The sequence below is a fragment of the Schistocerca serialis genome, chromosome 6 (assembly GCF_023864345.2).
Source record: "Schistocerca serialis cubense isolate TAMUIC-IGC-003099 chromosome 6, iqSchSeri2.2, whole genome shotgun sequence".
NCBI classification, from domain to species: domain Eukaryota; kingdom Metazoa; phylum Arthropoda; class Insecta; order Orthoptera; family Acrididae; genus Schistocerca; species Schistocerca serialis.
The window spans coordinates 6,351,666-6,368,429 of record NC_064643.1 but is presented as its reverse complement, the minus strand read 5'-3'; positions in this window follow the sequence as shown (position 1 = coordinate 6,368,429).

Sequence of the window (16,764 nt, the reverse complement as noted above, 5' to 3'; positions counted from 1 at the left end):
TCGACGCAATTTGAGTGTTCCATCGTCATTAGGAGTCCCTGAACGTTAACAATTAACTATCTGCTTTGCGTCGGATTCGATAATTTAGACTCACAGGAGATCGTACATAAGGTACCCGAGGCAGCAATAGACTCTTGAAGACAAGTCAGATGAAGGACGATGTATTGAATCTCGACGCAATTTAAGTGTTCCATCGTCATTATCAGGCCCTGAACTATCAGTTTCGCGTCGGACTAAAAATCTAGACCCACAGGTGACGGACCACATGGAGCCCGAGGCAGCATTATCCCCTTGTAGACAAGTCGGCTGGAGGTCGATGTATTGACTCCCAACGCAATTTGAGTGTTCCATCGTCATTACGAGGCGCTGAACGTTACAATTAACTATCATTTTTGCATTGGATTCGAAAATCTAGACTCACAGGAGACGGAACATATGGTACCCGAGGCACCAATATCCCCTTGGAGACAAGTCGCCTAGAGGTCGATGAATTGAATCTAGACGCCATTTGAGTGTTCCATCGTTATTAGGAGGCCCTGAACATTACAATTAACTATCAGTTTTGCGTCGGATTCTAAAATCTAGGCTCACTGGGGAACGACCATAAGGGGCCCGAGGCAGCAATAGAACCTTGGAGACAAATCGGCTGAATGCCGATATATTGAATCTCGACGCAATTAGAGTGTTCCATCGTCATTAGGAAACCCTGAGCGTTACAATTAGCAATCAGTTTCGCGTCGGATTCGAAAATCTAGACTCACAGGTGAGCGACCATAAGGAGCCCGAGGCAGCAATACCCCCATGGAGACAATCAGGCTGGAGGACGATGTATTTAATCTCGACGCAATTTGAGTGTTCCATCGTCATTAGGAGGCCCTGAACGTTACAATTAACTATCAGTTTCGCGTCGGATTCGAAAATCTAGACTCACAGGAGAACGACCATAAGGTGCCCGAGGCAGCAATAGACCCTTGGAGACAAATCGGCTGGAGGACGTGGTGTTGGATCGCGACGCAATGTGAGTGTTCCATCGTCATTAGGAGGCCCTGAATGATACAATTAACTATCAGTTTTTCGTCGGATTCGAAAATCTAGACCCACTGGAAACGGACCATAAGGTGCCCGAGGCAGCAATATCCCTTTGGAGACAAGTCTGATTGAGGACGATGTGTTGAATCGCGACTCAATTAGAGTGTTCCATCGTCATTAGGAAACCCTGAGCGTTACAATTAACAATCAGTTTCGCGTCGGTATCGAAAATCTAGACTCACAGGTGAGCGACCATAAGGAGCCCGAGGCTGCAATATCCCCATGGAGACAATCAGGCTGGAGGACGATGTATTTAATCTCGACGCAATTTGAGTGTTCCATCGTCATTAGGAGGCGCTGAACTTTACAATTAACTATCATTTTAGCGTCGGATTCGAAAATCCACTCACACGAGAAGGATCATATGGTGACCGAGACATCAATATCCCCTTGGATACAAGTCGGCTGGACGACGATGTATTGAATCTCGAAGCAATTTGAGTGTTCTATCGTCATTAGGAGGCCCTGAACGCTACAATTAACTATCAGTTTTGCGTCGGATTCGAAAATCTAGACTCACAGGAGAACGATCATAAGGTGCCCGAGGCTGCAATAGACCCTTGGAGACAAGTCGGCTCGAGGACGATACATTGGATCACGACAAAATTTGAGTGTTCCCTCGTCATTTGGAGGCCCTGAATGTTACAATTCACTATCAGATTTGCGTCGGATTCGAAAATCTAGACTCACTGGAGACGGGCCATAAGGTGCCCGAGCTAGCAATAGACCCTTGGAGACAATTCAGCTCGAGGCCCGTGTATTTAATCTCGACGCAATTTGAGTGTTCCATCGTCATTAGGAGTCCCTGATCGTTACAATTAACTATCTGCTTTGCGTCGGATTCGAAAATCTAGACTCACAGGAGACCGAACATAAGGTGCCCGAGGCAGCAATATCCCCTTGGAGTCCAGTCCGTTGGAGGACGATGTATTGAATCGTGACTCAATTTGAGTGCTCCATCGTCATTAGGAGTCCCTGATCGTTACAATTAACTATCTGCTTTGCGTCGGATTCGAAAATCTAGACTCACAGGAGAACGACCATAAGGTGCCCGAGGCAGCAATACACCCTTGGAGACAAGTCGGCTGAAGGACGATGTATTGAATCTCGACGCAATTTGAGTGTTCCATCGTCATTAGGAAGCCCTGAACGTTACAATTAACAATCAGTTTCGCGTCGGATTCGATAATCTAGACTCACAGGAGAGCGACCATAAGGAGCCCGAGGCAGCATTATCCCCATGGAGACAAGTCGGCTGGAGGACGATGTATTGAATCTCGACGCAATTTGAGTGTTCCATCGTCATTAGGAGGCGCTGAACGTTACAATTACCTATCATTTTAGCGTCGGGTTCGAAAATCTACTCACAGAAGTAGGATCATATGGTGCCCGAGACAACAATATCCCCTTGGATACAAGTCGGCTGGAGGACGATGTATTGAATCTCGACGCAATTTGAGTGTTCTATCGTCATTAGGAGGCCCTGAACGCTACAATTAACTATCAGTTTTGCGTCGGATTCGAAAATCTAGACTCACAGGAGAACGATCATAAGGTGCCCGAGGCTGCAATAGACCCTTGGAGGCAAGTCGGCTGGAGGACGATATATTGGATCACGACAAAATTTGAGTGTTCCCTCGTCATTTGGAGGCCCTGAATGTTACAATTCACTATCAGATTTTCGTCGGATTCGAAAATCTAGACTCACTGGAGACGGGCCATAAGATGCCCGAGGCAGCAATATCCCCTTGGAGACCAGTCCGCTGAAGGACGATGTTTTGAATCGCGACGCAATTTGAGTGCTCCATCGTCATTAGGCAGCCCTGAACGTTACAATTAACAATCAGTTTTGCTTCGTATTCGAAAACGTAGAATCACCGGAGACGGACCAAGTGGTGCCCGAGGCAGCGACATCCCCTTGGAAACAAGTCCGCTGGAGGACGATGTAGTGAATATCGACGCAATTTGAGTGATCCTTCGTCATTAGGAGGGCCTGAACGTTACAATTAACTATCTGTTTTGCGTCGGATTCGAAAATCTAGACTCACAGGAGAACGACCATAAGGTGCCCGAGCCAGCAATAGACCCTTGGAGACAATTCGGCTCGAGGCCCGTGTATTTAATCTCGACGCAATTTGAGTGTTCCATCGTCAGTAGGAGTCCCTGATCGTTGCAATTAACTATCTGCTTTGCGTCGGATTCGAAAATCTAGACTCACAGGAGACCGAACATAAGGTGCCCGAGGCAGCAATATTCCCTTGGAGACCAGTCCGCTGGAGGACGATGTATTGAATCGTGACTCAATTTGAGTGCTCCATCGTCATTAGGAGGCCCTGAACGTTACAATTAACTATCAGTTTTGCTACGGATTCGAATACATAGAATCACCGGAGACGGACCCAGTGGTGCCCGAGGCAGCGTTATCCCCTTGGAGACAAGTCGGCTTGAGGACGATGCAGTGAATCTCGACGCAATTTGAGTCTTCCTTCGTCATTAGGACGCCCTGAACGTTACAATTAACTATCTGTTTTGCGTCGGATTCGAAAATATAGTTTCACAGGGGAACGACCATAAGGTGCCCGAGGCAGCAATAGACCCTTGGAGACAAGTCGGCTCGAGGCCCATGTATTGAATCTCGACGCAATTTAAGTGTTCCATCGTCATTAGGAAACCTTGAACGTTACAATTAACAATCAGTTTCATGTCGGATTCGAAAATCTATACTCACAGGAGAAGGACCATATGGTGCCCGAGGCAGCAATATCCCCTTCGAGACAAGTCGGCTGGAGGACGATGTATTGAATCTCGACGCAATTTGAGTTTTCCATCGTCATTAGGAAACCCTGAACGTTACAGTTTCGCGTCGGATTCGAAAATCTAGACTCACAGGAGAGCGACCATAAGGAGCCCGCGGCAGCAATTTGCCCATGGAGACAAATCGGCTGGAGAACTATGTATTGAATCTCGACGCAATTTGAGTGTTCCATCGTCGTTAGGAGGCGCTGAACGTTACAAATAACTATCATTTTAGCGTCGGATTCGAAAATCTACTCACAGGAGAAGTATCATATGGTGCACGAGACATCAATATCCCCCTGGATACAAGTCGGCTGGAGGACGATTTATTAAATCCCGAAGCAATTTGAGTGTTCCATCGTCATTAGGAGGCCCTGAATGTTACAATTAACAATCAGTTTTGCGTCGGATTAGAATATGTAGACTCACAGGAGAACGACCATAAGGTGGCCGAGGTAGCAATAGACCGTTGGAGACAAGTCGGCTGGAACACGAGGTATTGGATCGCGACGCATTTTGAGTGTTCCATCGTAACTAGGAGGCCCTGATTGTTACAATTAACGATCAGTTTTGCGTCGGATTAGAATATCTAGACTCACAGGAGAACGACCATAAGGTGGCCGAGGTAGCAATAGACCGTTGGAGACAAGTCGGCTGGAGGATGATGCATTGAATCTCGACGCAATTTGAGTGTTCCATCGTCATTAGGAGGCGCTGAACGTTACAATTAACTTTCAATTTAGCGTCGGGTTCGAAAATCTACACACAGGAGTAGGATCATATGGGTCCCGAGACAACAATATCCCCTTGGATACAAGTCGGCTGGAGGACGATGTATTGAATCTCGCCGCAATTTGAGTGTTCTATCGTCATTAGGAGGCCCTGAACGCTACAATTAACTATCAGTTTTGCGTCGGATTCGAAAATCTAGACTCACAGGAGAACGATCATAAGGTGCCCGAGGCTGCTATGGACCCTTGGAGACAAGTCGGCTGGAGGACGATATATTGGATCACGACAAAATTTGAGTGTTCCATCGTCATTTGGAGGCCCTGAATGTTACAATTAACTATCAGTTTTGCGTCGGATTCGAAAATCTAGACTCACAGGAGAACGATCATAAGGTGCCCGAGGCTGCAATAGACCCTTGGAGACAAGTCGGCTCGAGGACGATACATTGGATCACGACAAAATTTGAGTGTTCCCTCGTCATTTGGAGGCCCTGAATGTTACAATTCACTATCAGATTTGCGTCGGATTCGAAAATCTAGACTCACTGGAGACGGGCCATAAGGTGCCCGAGCTAGCAATAGACCCTTGGAGACAATTCAGCTCGAGGCCCGTGTATTTAATCTCGACGCAATTTGAGTGTTCCATCGTCATTAGGAGTCCCTAATCGTTACAATTAACTATCTGCTTTGCGTCGGATTCGAAAATCTAGACTCACAGGAGACCGAACATAAGGTGCCCGAGGCAGCAATATCCCCTTGGAGTCCAGTCCGTTGGAGGACGATGTATTGAATCGTGACTCAATTTGAGTGCTCCATCGTCATTAGGAGTCCCTGATCGTTACAATTAACTATCTGCTTTGCGTCGGATTCGAAAATCTAGACTCACAGGAGAACGACCATAAGGTGCCCGAGGCAGCAATACACCCTTGGAGACAAGTCGGCTGAAGGACGATGTATTGAATCTCGACGCAATTTGAGTGTTCCATCGTCATTAGGAAGCCCTGAACGTTACAATTAACAATCAGTTTCGCGTCGGATTCGATAATCTAGACTCACAGGAGAGCGACCATAAGGAGCCCGAGGCAGCATTATCCCCATGGAGACAAGTCGGCTGGAGGACGATGTATTGAATCTCGACGCAATTTGAGTGTTCCATCGTCATTAGGAGGCGCTGAACGTTACAATTACCTATCATTTTAGCGTCGGGTTCGAAAATCTACTCACAGAAGTAGGATCATATGGTGCCCGAGACAACAATATCCCCTTGGATACAAGTCGGCTGGAGGACGATGTATTGAATCTCGACGCAATTTGAGTGTTCTATCGTCATTAGGAGGCCCTGAACGCTACAATTAACTATCAGTTTTGCGTCGGATTCGAAAATCTAGACTCACAGGAGAACGATCATAAGGTGCCCGAGGCTGCAATAGACCCTTGGAGGCAAGTCGGCTGGAGGACGATATATTGGATCACGACAAAATTTGAGTGTTCCCTCGTCATTTGGAGGCCCTGAATGTTACAATTCACTATCAGATTTTCGTCGGATTCGAAAATCTAGACTCACTGGAGACGGGCCATAAGATGCCCGAGGCAGCAATATCCCCTTGGAGACCAGTCCGCTGAAGGACGATGTTTTGAATCGCGACGCAATTTGAGTGCTCCATCGTCATTAGGCAGCCCTGAACGTTACAATTAACAATCAGTTTTGCTTCGTATTCGAAAACGTAGAATCACCGGAGACGGACCAAGTGGTGCCCGAGGCAGCGACATCCCCTTGGAAACAAGTCCGCTGGAGGACGATGTAGTGAATATCGACGCAATTTGAGTGATCCTTCGTCATTAGGAGGCCCTGAACGTTACAATTAACTATCTGTTTTGCGTCGGATTCGAAAATCTAGACTCACAGGAGAACGACCATAAGGTGCCCGAGCCAGCAATAGACCCTTGGAGACAATTCGGCTCGAGGCCCGTGTATTTAATCTCGACGCAATTTGAGTGTTCCATCGTCAGTAGGAGTCCCTGATCGTTGCAATTAACTATCTGCTTTGCGTCGGATTCGAAAATCTAGACTCACAGGAGACCGAACATAAGGTGCCCGAGGCAGCAATATTCCCTTGGAGACCAGTCCGCTGGAGGACGATGTATTGAATCGTGACTCAATTTGAGTGCTCCATCGTCATTAGGAGGCCCTGAACGTTACAATTAACTATCAGTTTTGCTACGGATTCGAATACATAGAATCACCGGAGACGGACCCAGTGGTGCCCGAGGCAGCGTTATCCCCTTGGAGACAAGTCGGCTTGAGGACGATGCAGTGAATCTCGACGCAATTTGAGTCTTCCTTCGTCATTAGGACGCCCTGAACGTTACAATTAACTATCTGTTTTGCGTCGGATTCGAAAATATAGTTTCACAGGGGAACGACCATAAGGTGCCCGAGGCAGCAATAGACCCTTGGAGACAAGTCGGCTCGAGGCCCATGTATTGAATCTCGACGCAATTTAAGTGTTCCATCGTCATTAGGAAACCTTGAACGTTACAATTAACAATCAGTTTCATGTCGGATTCGAAAATCTATACTCACAGGAGAAGGACCATATGGTGCCCGAGGCAGCAATATCCCCTTCGAGACAAGTCGGCTGGAGGACGATGTATTGAATCTCGACGCAATTTGAGTTTTCCATCGTCATTAGGAAACCCTGAACGTTACAGTTTCGCGTCGGATTCGAAAATCTAGACTCACAGGAGAGCGACCATAAGGAGCCCGCGGCAGCAATTTGCCCATGGAGACAAATCGGCTGGAGAACTATGTATTGAATCTCGACGCAATTTGAGTGTTCCATCGTCGTTAGGAGGCGCTGAACGTTACAAATAACTATCATTTTAGCGTCGGATTCGAAAATCTACTCACAGGAGAAGTATCATATGGTGCACGAGACATCAATATCCCCCTGGATACAAGTCGGCTGGAGGACGATTTATTAAATCCCGAAGCAATTTGAGAGTTCCATCGTCATTAGGAGGCCCTGAATGTTACAATTAACAATCAGTTTTGCGTCGGATTAGAATATGTAGACTCACAGGAGAACGACCATAAGGTGCCCGAGGCAGCAATAGAACCATGGAGACAAGTCGGCTGGAACACGAGGTATTGGATCGCGACGCATTTTGAGTGTTCCATCGTAACTAGGAGGCCCTGATTGTTACAATTAACGATCAGTTTTGCGTCGGATTAGAATATCTAGACTCACAGGAGAACGACCATAAGGTGGCCGAGGTAGCAATAGACCGTTGGAGACAAGTCGGCTGGAGGATGATGCATTGAATCTCGACGCAATTTGAGTGTTCCATCGTCATTAGGAGGCGCTGAACGTTACAATTAACTTTCAATTTAGCGTCGGGTTCGAAAATCTACACACAGGAGTAGGATCATATGGGTCCCGAGACAACAATATCCCCTTGGATACAAGTCGGCTGGAGGACGATGTATTGAATCTCGCCGCAATTTGAGTGTTCTATCGTCATTAGGAGGCCCTGAACGCTACAATTAACTATCAGTTTTGCGTCGGATTCGAAAATCTAGACTCACAGGAAAACAATCATAAGGTGCCCCAGACAGCAATTGACCCTAGTAGACAGGTCGGCTGGAGGACGATGTATTGGATCGCGACGCAATTTGAGTGTTTCATCGTAACTAGGAGTCCCTGAATGTTACAATTAACTGTCAGTTTTTCATCGGATTCGAAAATCTAGACTCACTGGAATCGGACCATAAGATACCCGAAGCAGCAATATCCTCTTGGAGACCAGTCCGCTGCAGGACGATGTATTGAGTCTCGACGCAATTTGGGTGTTCCATCGTCATTAGGAGGACCTGAACGTTACAATTAAAAATCAGTTTTGCGTCGCATTCGAAAATCTAGACTCACAGGAAAACGATCATAACGTGCCCGAGGCAGCAATAGACCCTTGGAGACAAGTCGGCTGGAGGACGATGTATTGGATCGCGACGCAATTTGAGTGTTCCAACGCAACTAGGAGGCCCTGAATGTTACAATTAACTATCAGTTTTTCGTCGGATTCGAGAATCTAGAGTCACAGTAGACGGACCATGAGGTGCCCAAAGCAGCAATATCCCCTTTTAGACCAGTCCGCTGGAGGACGATTTATTGAATCGCGAGGCAATTTGGGTGCTCCATCGTCATTAGGAGGCCCTGAACGTTACAATTACCTACCAGTTTCGCGTCGGATTCGAAAATCTAGACTCACGGGAGAACGACCGTAAGGTGCCCGAGGCAGCAACAAACCCATGGAGACAAGTCGGGTGGAGGCCGATGTATTGAATCTCGACGCAATTTGAGTGTTCCATCGTCATTAGGAGGCCCTGAACGTTACAATTAACTATCAGTTTCGCGTCGTATTCGAAAATCTAGACTCACAGGGGACGGACCACATGGAGCCCGAGGCAGCAATAGACCCTTGGAGACAAGTCGGCTCGGGGCCGATGTATTGAATCTCGACGCAATTTGAGTGTTCCATCATCATTAAGAGGCCATGAACGTTACAATTAACTATCTGTTATGCGTCGGATTCGAAAATCTAGACTCACAGGAGAACGACCATAAGGTGCCCGAGGCAGCAATAGACTATTGGAGACAAGTCGGCTGAAGGACGATGTATTGAATTTCGACGCAATTTGAGTGTTCGATCGTCATTAGGAGGCCCTGAACGGTACAATTAAATATCAGTTTCGCGTCGGATTCGAAAATCTAGACTCACAGGAGACGGACCACATGGAGCCCGAGGCAGCAATAGACCCTTGGAGACAAGTCGGCTGGAGGACGATGTATTTAGTCTCGATGCAATTTGAGTGTTCCATCGTCATTAGGAGGCGCTCAACGTTGCAATTAAGTATCATTGTAGCGTCGGATTCGAGAATCTACTCACAGGAGAAGGATCATATGAAGCCCGAGACAGCAATATCCCCTTGGGTACAAGTCGGCTGGAGGACGATATATTGAATCTCGACGCAATTTGAGTGTTCCATCGTCATTAGGAGTACCTGAACGTTACAATTAACAATCAGTTTTGCGTCGGATTAGAAAATCTAGACTCACAGGAGAACGACCATAAGGTGCCCGAGGCAGCAATAGACCCTTGGAGACAAGTCGGCTGAAGGACGATGTATTGAATCTCGACGCAATTTGAGTGCTCCATCGTCATTAGGAGGCCCTGAACGTTACAATTAACTATCAGTTTTGCGTCGGATTAGACAATCTAGACTCACAGGAGAACGACCATAAGGTGCCCGAGGCAGCAATAGACCCTTGGAGACAAGTCGGCTCAAGGACGATGTATTGAATCTCGACGAAATTTGAGTGTTCCATCGTCATTAGGAGGCGCTGAACGTTACAATTAACTATCATTCTTGCGTCGGATTAGAAAATGTAGACTCACAGGAGACGGACCATATGGTGCCCAAAGCAGCAATATCCCCTTGGGTACAAGTCGGCTGGAGGCCGAATTATTGAATCTCGACGCAATTTAAGTGTTCCATCGTCACTAGGAGGCACTGAACGGTACAATTAAATATCAGTTTCGCGTCGGATTCGAATATCTAGACTCACAGGAGACGGACCACATGGAGCCCGAGGCAGCAATAGACCCTTGTAGACAAGTCGGCTCGAGGCCGGTGTATTGAATCTCGACGCAATTAGAGTGTTCCATCGTCAGTTGGAGGCCCTGAAAGTTACAATTAACTATCAGTTTTGCGTCGGATTCTAAAATCTTGTCTCACAGGAGAACGACCATAAGGTGCCCGAGGCAGCAATAGACCTTTGGAGAACATTCGGCTGGAGGACGATATATTGACTCTCGACGCAATTTGAGTGTTCAATCGTCATTAGGAGGCCCTGAACGTTACTATTAACAATCAGTTTTGCGTCGGATTAGAAAATCTAGACTCCCATGAGAACGACCAGAAGGGGCCCAAGGCAGCAATAGACCTTTGGAGACAAGTCGGCTGAAGGACGATGTATTGAATCTCGGCGCAATTTGAGTGTTCCATCGTCATTAGGAGGCCCTGAACGCTACAATTAACTATCAGTTTTGCGTCGGATTCGAAAATCTAGACTCACAGGAAAAAGATCATAAGGTGTCCCAGACAGCAATTGACCCTCGGAAACAGGTCGGCTGCAGCCCGATGTATTGGATCGCGACGCAATTTGAGTGTTCCATCGTAACTAGGAGTCCCTGAATGTTACAATTAACTATCAGTTTTTCGTCGGATTCGAAAATGTAGACTCACTGGAGACGGACCATAAGGTACCCGAAGCAGCAATTTCCCCTTGGAGACCAGTCCGCTGGACGACGATGTATTGAATCGCGACGGAATTTGAGTGCTCGATCGTCATTAGGAGGCCCTGAACGTTAGAATTAACTGTCAGGTTCGCGTCGGATTCGAAAATCTCGACTCACAGGAGAACGACCGTAAGGTGCCCGAGGCAGCAACAGACCCTTGGAGACAAGTCGGCTGGGGGCCGATGTATTGAATCTCGACGCAATTTGAGTGTTCTATCGTCATTAGGAGGCCCTGAACGTTTCAATTAACTATCATTTTTGCGTCGGATTCGAAAATCTAGACTTACAGGAAAACGACCATAAGGTGCCCGAGGCAGCAATAGACGCTTGGAGACAAGTCGGCTGGAGAACGATGTACTTAGTCTCGACGCAATTTGAGTGTTCCATCGTCATTAGGAGGCGCTGAACGTTACAATTAACTATCATTTTAGCGTCGGATTCGAAAATCTACTCACAGGAGAAGGATCATATGAAGCCCGAGACAGCAATATCCCCTTGGGTACAAGTCGGCTGGAGGACGATATATTGAATCTCGACGCAATTTGAGTGTTCCATCGTCATTAGGGGGCGCTAAACGTTAGAATTAACAATCAGGTTCGCGTCGTATTCGAAAATCTAGACTCACAGGAGAACGACCGTAAGGTGCCCGAGGCAGCAACAGACCCTTGGAGACAAGTCGGCTGGTGGCCGATGTATTGAATCTCGACGCAATTTGAGTGTTCCATCGTCATTAGGAGGCCCTGAACGTTACAATTAACTATCATTTTTGCGTCGGATTCGAAAATCTAGACTTACAGGAGAACGACCATAAGGTGCCCGAGGCAGCAATAGACCCCTTTTAGACAAGTCCGCTGGAGGACGATGTATTTAGTCTCGACGCAATTTGAGTGTTATATCGTCATTAGGAGGCGCTGAACGTTACAATTAACTACCATTTTAGCGTCGGATTCGAAAATCTACTCACAGGTGAAGGATCATATGAAGCCCGAGACAGCCACATCCCCTTGGGTACAAGTCGGCTGGAGGACGATAAATTCAATCTCGAAGCAATCTGAGTGTTCCATCGTCATTAGTAGTACCTGAACGTTACAAGTAACAATCAGTTTTGCGTCGGATTAGAAACTCTAGAATCACAGGAGAACGACCATAAGGTGCCCGAGGCAGCAATAGACCCTTGGAGACAAGTCGGCTGGAGGACGATGTATTGGATCACGACAAAATTTGAGTGTTCCATCGTCATTAGGAGGCCCTGAACGTTACAATTAACAATCAGTTTTGCGTCGGATTCGAAAACGTAGAATGACCGGAGACGGACCAATTGGTGCCCGAGGCAGCGATATCCCCTTGGAAACAAATCCGCTGGAGGACGATGTAGTGAATATGGACGCAATTTGAGTGTTCCTTCGTCATTAGGAGGCCCTGAACGTTACAATTAACTATCTGTTTTGCGTCGGATTCGAAAATCTAGACTCACAGGTGAACGACCATATGGTGCCCGAGCCAGAAATAGACCCTTGGAGACAAGTCGGCTCGAGGCCCATATATTTAATCTCGACGCAATTTGAGTGATCCATCGTCATTAGGAGTCCCTGAACGTTACAATTAACTATCTGCTTTGCGTCGGATTCGAAAATCTAGACTCACAGGAGACCGAACATAAGGTGCCCGAGGCAGCAATAGACTCTTGAAGACAAGTCGGCTGAAGGACGATGTATTGAATCTCGACGCAATTTGAGTGTTCCATCGTCATTATGAGGCCCTGAACGTTACAATTAACTATCAGTTTCGCGTCGGACTGAAAATCTAGACTCACAGGTGCCGGGCCACATGGAGCCCGAGGCTCCATGGAGACAATCAGGCTGGTGGACGATGTATATAATCACGACGCAATTTGAGTGTTCCATCGTCATTAGGAGGCCCTGACGTTACAATTAACTATCAGTTTTGCCTCGGATTCGAAAATCTACACTCACAGGAGAACGACCATAAATTGCGCGAGGCAGCAATAGACCCTTGGAGACAAGTCGGCTGAAGGACGATGTATTGAATCTCGACGCAATTTCAGTGTTCCATCGACATTAGGAGTCCCTGAACTTTACAATTAACTATCAGTTTCGCGTCGGATTCAAAAATATAGACTCACAGGAGACGGACCATTTGGTGCCCGAGGCAGCGATATCCCCTTGGAAACAAGTCCGCTGGAGGACGATGTAGTGAATATCGACGCAATTGGAGTGGTCCTTCGTCATTAGGAGGCCCTGAACCTTACAATTAAGTATCTGTTTTGCGTCTGATTCGAAATTCTAGACTCACAGGAGAACGACCATAAGGTGCTCGAGGCAGCAATAGACTCTTGGAGACAAGTCGGCTGAAGGACGATGTATTGAATCTCGTCGCAATTTGAGCGTTCCATCGTCATTATGAGGCCCTGAACGTTACAATTAACTATCTGTTTTGCGTCGCATTCGAAAATCTAGACTCACAGGAGATCGACCGTAAGGTGCCCAAAGCAGCAATATCCCCTTTTAGACCAGTCCGCTGGAGGACGATTTATTGAATCTCGACGCAATTTGAGTGTTCCATCGTCATTAGGAGGCCATGAACGTTACAATTAACTATCAGTTTTGCGTCGGATTCTAAAATCTTGTCTCACAGGAGAACGACCATAAGGTGCCCGAGGCAGCAATAGACCTTTGGAGACAAGTCGGCTGAAGGACGATGTATTGAATATCGGCGCAATTTGAGTGTTCCATCGACATTAGGAGGCCCTGAACGTTACAATTAACTATCATTTTAGCGTAGGATTCGAAAATCTACTCACAGGAGAAGGATCATATGGTGCTCGAGGCAGCAATATCCCCTTGGATACAAGTCGGCTGGAGGACGATGTATTGAATATCGACGCAATTTGAGTGTTCAATCGTCATTAGGAGGCCCTGAACGTAACTATTAACAATCAGTTTTGCGTCGGATTAAAAAATCTAGACTCACATGAGAACGACCATAAGGTGCCCGAGGCAGCAATAGACCTTTGGAGACAAGTCGGCTGAAGGGCGATGTATTGAATCTCGGCGCAATTTGAGTCTTCCATCGTCATTAGGAGACCCTGAACGTTACAATTAACTATCATTTTAGCGTCGGATTCGAAAATCCGCTCACAGGAGAAGGATCATATGGTGAACGAGACATCAATATCCCCTTGGATACAAGTCGGCTGGACGACGATGTATTGAATCTCGACGCTATTTGAGTGTTCCATTTTCATTAGGAGGCCCTGTACGTTACAATTAATTATCAGTTTTGCGTCGGATTCAAAAATCTAGACTCACAGGAAAACGGTCATAAGGTGCCCCAGACAGCAATTGACCCTTGGAGAGAGGTCGGCTGGAGGACGACGTATTGGATCGCGACGCAATTTGAGTGCTCCATCGTCATTAGGAGGCCCTGAACGTTAGAATTAACTATCTGGTTCGCGTCGGATTCGAAAATCTAGACTCACGGGAGGACGACCGTAAGGTGCCCGAGGTAGCAACAGACCCTTGGAGACAAGTCGGCTGGGGGACGATGTATTGAATCTCGACGCTATTTGAGTGTTCCATCGTCATTAGGAGGCTCTGAAAGTTACAATCAACTATCATTTTTGCGTCGGATTCGAAAATCTAGACTCACCGGAGAACGACCATAAGGTGCCCGAGGCAGCAATAGACCCTTGGAGACAAGTCGGCTGGATGACGATGTATTGAGTCTCGACGCAATTTGAGTGTTCCATCGTCATTAGGAGGCGCTGAACGTTACAATTAACTATCATTTTAGCGTCGGATTCGAAAATCTACTCACAGGAGAAGGATCATATCAAGCCCGAGACAGCAATATCCCCTTTGGTACAAGTCGGCTGGAGGACGATGTATTGAATCTCGACGCAATTTGAGTATTCCATCGTCATTAGGAGGCGCTGAACGTTACAATTAACTATCATTTTTGCGTCGGATTCGAAAATCTAGACTCACAGGAGACGGACCATATGGTGCCCAAGGCAGCAATATCCCCTTGGACACAAGTCGGCTGGAGGCCGATGTATTGAATCTCGACTCAATTTGAGTGTTCCATTGTCATTAGGAACCACTGAACGTTACAATCAACTAATATTTTAGCGTCGGATTCGAAAATCTACTCACAGGAGAAGGATGATATGGTGCCCGAGACAGCAATATCCCCTTGGAGATAAGTCGGCTGGAGGACGATGTATTGGATCGCGACGCAATTTGAGTGTTCAAACGTAACTAGGAGGCCCTGAATGTTACAATTAACTATCAGTTTTTCGTCGGATTCGAGAATCTAGACTCACTGGAGACGGACCATAAGGTGCCCAAAGCAGCAATATCCCTTTTTAGACCAGTCCGCTGGAGGACGATTTATTGAATCGCGACGCAAGTTGGGTGCACCATCGTCTGTAGGAGGCCATGAACGTTACAATTAACTATTTGTTTTGCGTCGGATTCGAAAATCTAGACTCACAGGAGAACGACCATAAGGTGCCCGAGGCAGCAATAGACTCTTGGAGACAAGTCGGCTGAAGGACGATATATTGAATCTCGTCGCAATTTGAGCGTTCCATCGTCATTATGAGGCCCTGAACGTTACAAGTAACTATCTGTTTTGCTTTGCATTTGAAAATCTAGACTCACAGGAAATCGATCATAACGTGCCCCAGGCAGCAATAGACCCTTGGAGACAAGTCGGCTGGAGGACGATGTATTGGATCGCGACGCAATTTGAGTGTTCCAACGTAACTAGGAGGCCCTGAATGTTACAATTAACTATCAGTTTTTCGTCGGATTCGAGAATCTAGACTCACTGGAGACGGACCATAAGGTGCCCAAAGCAGCAATATCCCTTTTTAGACCAGTCCGCTGGAGGACGATTTATTGAATCGCGACGCAAATTGAGTGCTCCATCGTCTGTAGGAGGCCCTGAACGTCACAATTAACTATCAGTTTCGCGTCGGATTCGAAAATCTTGACTCACAGGAGAACGACCGTAAGGTGCCCGAGGCAGCAACAGACCCCTGGAGACAAGTCGGGTGGAGGCCGATGTATTGAATCTCGACGCAATTTGACTGTTCCATCGTCATTAGGAGGCCCTGAACGTTACAATTAACTTTCAGTTTCGCGTCGTATTCGAAAATCTAGACTCAGAGGAGACGGACCACATGGAGCCCGAGGCAGCAATAGACCGTTGGAGACAATTCGGCTCGGGGCCGATGTATTGAATTTCGACGCCGTTTGAGTGTTCCATCGTCATTAGGAGGCCATAAACGTTACAATTAACTATCTGTTTTGCGTCAGATTCGAAAATCTAGAATCACAGGAGAACGACCATAAGGTGCCCGAGGCAGCAATAGACTCTTGGAGACAAGTCGGCTAAAGGACGATGCATTGAATGTCGACGCAATTTGAGTGTTCGATCGTGATTAGGAGGCCATGAACGGTACAATTAACTATCAGTTTTGCGTCGGATTCGAAAATCTAGACTCACACGATAACGATCATAAAGTGCCCCAGACAGCAATTGACCCTTGAAGACAGGTCGGCTGGAGGACAATGTATTGGATCGCAACGCAATTTGAGTGTTCCATCGTAACTAGGAGTCCCTGAATGTTACAATTATCTATCAGTTTTTCGTCGGATTCGAAAATCTAGACTCACTGGAGACGGACCATAAGGTACCCGAAGCAGCAATATCCCCTTGGAGACCAGTCCGCTGGAGGACGATGTATTGAATCGCGACG